Source organism: Neophocaena asiaeorientalis, unplaced genomic scaffold (genome assembly GCF_003031525.2).
Source record: "Neophocaena asiaeorientalis asiaeorientalis breed wild unplaced genomic scaffold, Neophocaena_asiaeorientalis_V1.1 scaffold398, whole genome shotgun sequence".
NCBI lineage: Eukaryota > Metazoa > Chordata > Mammalia > Artiodactyla > Phocoenidae > Neophocaena > Neophocaena asiaeorientalis.
Window position 1 is genome coordinate 586,505 of NW_020173416.1, and position 6,081 is coordinate 592,585.

Below are 6,081 nucleotides of genomic sequence, written 5' to 3' on the forward strand. Positions count from 1 at the left end.
TGTATAAATATATATATACACACACATATATAAATATATATATACACACATATATAAGTATATATATGGTGCAAATTTAACTTTCAGAGATTAACTACAAGAAGAAAATTAGCATTAGTTGTACTAAAGGCACAAGGAATAAGTTATTAGCACTAATCCCATGATTAAGGGATTCTATAAAGGCTTCGAGTTGTCAATCAGCCGAAACTGCGATTCAAGAACAGCATGAACTGAAAGGACTTATATTCATGGGGGGAAACACATTTATTGAAATGCATTTTACTTTACTCAATCTGAGACTGAGTGATAATACTGATACAATTCCATGAGTTGACTGAAGAGGAGAGAAGAAGGCGAGAGGGAGAGAGCTCCTGGGAAAGGCTGGAGCGAGCAAAGGGATGGGGTCCACTGGTCCACACGGTTCAGATGCAGAACTTCTAAGCATTTCCCCCAAAGACTAACCCTAAAAGTGTGAAGATACAGAAATCCACATGAATGACCATGATCATGGGTGAATAGGCCTCCACCACTGATTCCTATGGGAAGACACAATTCTACCCTCTAAATCACAACTACTCCGACCTGAGGGAAACAGTCCAAGATATTTGCCACACAAACGCCTCAGAATGAACGTGATGTGGCAGCCCTGACCTGCAGTGCTGCCTGACAGCTGAATACGTGGTTATGCTGGGGAAACGTGGTAAAAAATAATCATGGCCTTTTCCAGTTTTTCCAACATTTTAGCCAAGTGTCTTTGCAAACCAAACAATGAACTTTAACTTTGCAAGGTCACTTACACAGTTGATGAGAGAATCAATAATGAGTACCTTGGAGTCTGTTTCTTGTCACCCTAGTACTTGGTGAGTTCCTTTGTGGGACGTTTTCTGTGGACAGAGTGGTGATGTGGAAAGAAGCCCATGTGAATAGGCTTCCTCCATAAGGACAGCTCGGACCCCTTAAGCCTTTTCATTTCTCATAAAATGTCAATTCCGACTGGTTTATGTAGTCTCATATTATCACCTCTCTAACAAAAAGATATTTTCAAAGACACCATAGCACAGAAACAGCAACAGGCATCATTTACTGAACACATCTTATACGTTAAGTACTATGTCATCTCATTTAATTCTCACAAAGCATGTATATTATAACTGATAGCACACTGTCCTGAAAAATAATTGTTAAAAAATCAGATTTGCAATGCTAGGCTGATAGCAGTCAGAGGGTGAGTTCAGTAAATCTGGTCTGTTTCCAGAATTAACAATAGCAACTACTTTTTTTTTCCTTTGAGCATCTAATACATGTCAGGCATTTTGTATAAATCTCTCAAATCTCAGAGCAATTCTGCAAAATGGAATAAGAACACTCAGTTTGCAGAGGAGGAAACTTAGGAACAGAGGGATGAAACAACTTGCCCGCCACGTACACACTAGAAGGAGGTCACACGATTTAAACCCAGACCTGCAGGATCCAAAGACTGTGCACTTTCCACAGGATGAAAACAGGCCCCAAAATGCATCTTCTTGCTTATTACATTTTGTGCCAGTGTCAGGAATTTTTTCCTATCTGGGGGAAAAGTGGCCTTAAAAATCACAACACGGAAAGGAAGGTTGCAGATACATGGAAACAACTGCTTCCATTTTGGTGATGGTACTAATTAGTTCTTCCATTTTTAGGACTGGAAGATTTCTTCTTATGTACAATGCAAATCACAGTCTCGGTCATGATCAGGATCATGGTCCTTTAGGCCGAAGAAAGAGCAAAATTTTATGTATGGCTCAATTTAAAAAAATAAGTAAGACCTATGACCTGAATTTCTACATTCAACCTTCCTACTCTAAATGGATTTTTCCTGGTTTGAATTTTCACTTATCTTCTTTTTCAATGTTATAACATACTTTTAAGAAGCTAAGTTGCCTTAAATCTCCTCTCTACACACCAACTATTCTCAAACTCCTCAACTAAGTCAAGAAGAGAAGGCCAGACTGAGAATTCTTCACCATGTGACAATCTGGACACACACCTGCCTATGAGCGACAGCAACCCTCAGGCAGAGATTCTGTGTCACTTGTTTCAGCGCAGGAAAAGGCAGATGCATTATAGCTCATTCACCTCCCCACAGCTACAGTGTGCTCTTGCCCATCCTTACACTTGAGACCAAAAGAATCCTACCAGGGAATGTGAAATTGACTGTGCAAAACAGCACAGCACAGAGTCCCTTCCCAGGGCCCTGAAAGAGGCAGCACTGATCTAACCAGCAGGGATGAAGAGGCGTCACGATCTCTGCCACCCAAGCAAAATCACTTGGATAACTAATCCCCTGGGTGATGGAAAAAGTACCTACTGGAGTGAAATGAAAATGTAGGATGTATGGCCTTCAGGTCTGCAGTTTAAATAAGAAGGAACAGACGGAGTGTTATCAAGGCTGACAGTGAGAGGCACTACTGGCCCTTATGTAAGCCTTTGCTCACTAGGCCCCATGCGCTCCAGCCACAAAGGCGTTCCTGTAGTTACTCAAAAAGGCCAGGAACGTCCCTGTCCCAGAAATGCCTGAAATGCAATCCCTCTGCTTGAAATGCCTTTTCTTCCATTCTCCAATAGCGAGCTCTTTTTATGTCCGAGAGAGGCCTTTCCCATCTGCTCCCTGTGCATTTCCTTTATGGTACTTATTATGACCAGCAATTTATTTTTTAGTTGTTTTTAACTGTGTGTGTGTGTGATGGGGGTCTCCCCAATTAGAATATAAGCTCTATAAAGGTAAGGATGTGTCTGTCTTGTTCAGCATTTAAACCTATGCTTGGAACACAAAGGTACTAGGAAAAAGATAATAATAATATTTAATGAATAAACAAATGTGGTCCTATTCTGTCAGCTAGAAACATCCTCTGCCACTTCAAAATGACCCCATATTCAAAACTTACAGACACACATGGAGTCAGCAGGACTGGTAAGAACAATAACAGGAATAATCTCGACAGCATTAAAGAGCGCCCGGCTATATGCTTTCCACGGATTCTCTCTAGTCTCTACAACCATACCAGGTGGGGATGGTGGTCCCCTTAACTGAGAAAACAGTGACCCCAGAGGATTAAGAGACGTGCCCAGGTACACAGTTGGGGGTATGGGCAGCAGAGCTGGATCTTGAAATGTGGCCTGACTCCAAAACCCACGCCCTCACTGGTAGTTAATGCTATCTGTAAGATGCACCAAAGTGTCTAGAGCAGCCTAGAGGTGAAGATGGCTGTGAAGGCTGCAGTGAGTGAGAAATCAGCCCTGAGCTCAGGGAGCTGAACACGCCCTGGGAGAACCAGTGTCCGCCAGAGGGAGCCGACTCCAGGTGTACACAGCCGCTCAAAGCCATCACTGATGTTGAAAACTACCAAGAAAAAGAAAGAAAATGAGGAAGAATAAGGGGAAAAAGGAGACCGGGAACTCCAGTTTGGGTGTTTACGACAATTATCTCTTTCTTACCGGAGTGAAATTCCAGGAATAAACTACCATTAATTATGGATCATGTGTCAGGTACTGTAGGTTTGATATTTCACCAGGAAGTCATTTAATTTTTATGACACCTCACTTAGAGTAAAGGAAAATGAGTTTCAGAGAATTGAATTCTCTTGTGCAGGGACACACAGCTGGAGAGACACAGGATTTGCTCTAGGTTTCTTGATTGGAAGGCTTCTGCTCTATTGTACAATGCTGCCTCACCCGACCTGTGTGTCTGCTTATCTGTACATTCGGTGAGATGAGGAAATACCTCCAAATTCAACCAAGAGGAAGAAGAATGTAAAATTATAGAAAAAAAATCAACTTCAGGGGGGAAGATGGCTTTTATAACGGAACAGTAATAAAAAACCCTAAGGTACAGAACATTATTTTTCTTGCAGCTCTGACCTATTAACTTCCCATTGGCACTGGCTCAACAAGTAAATATTGGGCAATTTCTATTGTACTAACAAGGCTGATCTTTAATACTTGTGTTACTAAGCTGAACTGAATTGTAAGGCAAACACCAGGCTTTTAAGTAAAGACCATGAAGCAACAAACCACTTGCTAAATCAATATGAGGTGTTTTGTCACTCACAAGTAATGATAAAACAGGAGGCAATGATTTCCTGCTTTTGTAATTTCTGTGCGTTTGTATAGTCACACCACTATCAGGTATAATGATCTGCTGGGAACAGTCTTGCACATTACTAGAGTGCCCGATAATTTATAATATATTCAGAGACCAGTGGAGCATCCTGTCTGTACAGACATGGCAACCTTTCACGTCACATTCAACGAAAGGAAAAAGATAGTTAATAAAATGCCACGATTTTTTTACGCTAATGTGCGTATAAGAAACATTTATTTGAACATATTTCTATGCCTCAAAAATGGTGAAGTCAGTACAATATTTATCATAGATAGCACTATTACCCATGTAGTAATTTCATAAATACTAAAACGTAGAGGGTACAATTTCAAAGATATTAGTAAAAATTAAAGATGATGAGTTATAAGCAGGTCCTGACCATTCAATACTACCTCCACTTCTTGAAACTATTCCTTCCCATGGCTTGCCTAGAACAAGAGCCCTTCCTCTCGATTGCTCTTTTTGTCCCTTTTGCTAGCAGCTCTTCGTCTATCACTAATTGTGGAAGGTCCCCGAGGTCTGTCGTAAGTCTTTCTCCTTTTCTCATTCTATGTTCATCACCCAAAGCACACCCACAACATAGCTTATTTATCATCTATGTGCACATGGCTCCCAAATTAGCATCCCCAGCTCCACCTTCTCTTTTGAATTCCAGATCTATAAGATGCACTGTCTACTTGACCTTTCCTCTTGGGAATTTCAATGTGTATAACTTTTCCATTCCTTTGCCTTTTCCTCACCCTCCCCTGAAATACCTTGTGTCCTTAACTAGTGTTTTCTGTCTCAAATGATGTCACTGTCCAAGAGGCAGACCAAGTAAAATCCTGGAGATAATTCTTGACTCTTCTCCTTTCACTCACCTTCATAGCTAGTTTATTCTTATTAATCAATTTATTTATTACCATTTATGTCACCTTCCAGGTTATCTCTGAAACCTATTCTCACCTCTCCTGTACTTTCAAAGCCCTCCTCCAGGCTATGGTCACCTGTCCTGCAGTCTATTACTACCATAGCTCCCGAACTGGTCCATATATGTCTATGTTGGCCTCCCTAAAATCTTTCCTCAACATTGTCGCCATAGTGATCTTATCAAAATGCAAATCTGATCATATTACCTCCCTCTCTTTTACCAGAATCTTTAAATACCTTCCTATTACTCTTAGGAAAGAGCCCACAGCCCTGGACAGGGCTTGTACGGTCTGGCTGCAAGGTCTGGTTTCCAGGTTCTCAGCAGCCCCATATCACCCCGTGCTCCACTGACTCTCAGGGCGTCACCATACCACCCACCTGTTAGGCTCAAAGACATCATGTTCCATCCTGTCGAAGGGCTTTTGCACTCAACTGTTTTGCCTCCCTAGAAAATGCTTCCCATCTCCTTGTAGTGTACTTAATTTTGAGTCACTATTTAGGTCTCAGCTCAAGAGTTATTTCTTTAGGAAAGCCTTCCCTAACTATGCCAAATCCCCTATTTGGGCTCTCTTACACAGTGCCTATAACAGTTTTAATTTCACATTTGCTTATGCCATTATTCAATTATAATCTGTCTCCCACCGTAGACTATGAGTTCCAAAACAGCTGAAATGTACTGACTATTGTAACCCTAGCACCTAACACTGTTCCTAGTACACAAGAGATTGTCAATAAATATCTTCAAATAAATGAATGAATTAAAATCTCAAACTCAGGACTATTATTACTGAAAAACACAAACTAAGACTACAGTTAGCATATTGGTATGTCAGAGACATATGAAGAGAGACTATACAAAGACACTGGTCTACTACAGCTCAAAAGGAAAAGTGAAATTGAACAGTATGACTTCAAGATTCCTTTAAAATAGACTCTGAAAAGAAAGACACGGAAATAAACTTGCATAAGAGTTGTGTGCATGGGCTTCCCTGGTGGCGCAGTGGTTGAGAGCCCGCCTGCAGATGCAGGGGACG

At 41.1% G+C, this 6,081-nt stretch overlaps 1 protein-coding gene across 2 annotated transcripts in view; it reads right to left on the minus strand.

Annotated features, from left to right (window-relative positions):
* Positions 1-6,081, minus strand: part of NBAS (NBAS subunit of NRZ tethering complex) — a 332,635-nt gene that overhangs the window by 102,188 nt on the left and 224,366 nt on the right. The window lies entirely within an intron of this gene.